Source organism: Propithecus coquereli, unplaced genomic scaffold (genome assembly GCF_000956105.1).
Source record: "Propithecus coquereli isolate 6110/MARCELLA unplaced genomic scaffold, Pcoq_1.0 Scaffold513, whole genome shotgun sequence".
NCBI classification, from domain to species: Eukaryota; Metazoa; Chordata; class Mammalia; order Primates; family Indriidae; genus Propithecus; species Propithecus coquereli.
Window position 1 is genome coordinate 1,431,624 of NW_012150986.1, and position 339 is coordinate 1,431,962.

The window sequence follows — 339 nt, forward strand, 5'->3', positions numbered from 1 at the left end:
TGGCCTCACCCCTCCACCTGCTTTGGCTGGCCTTGGATGCTCAAGTCCACAGATGTCAGGGGCAGGGTGGGGTGCGCACACTCCATGGGGGTAGAGGTCAATTCAGTGGGAGCAGGACGCATACATTACACCTTCCTTTTGTATTCATCTAAGAGGAGAGAGATGAAGCTTCTCCGCAGTTAACATATGTATTCACTAGCATAGAGTGTTCGAAAGTGCTGGGCACTCTTGGTACTTGCCACCGTCCCAGCTCTTTTCAGTTCCTCCCGGTCATTAGAGGCATAAACCCTGGAAGCGACACTTCCACACTCCTTTGCCAGTAGAGTTGGATTCTTAGAT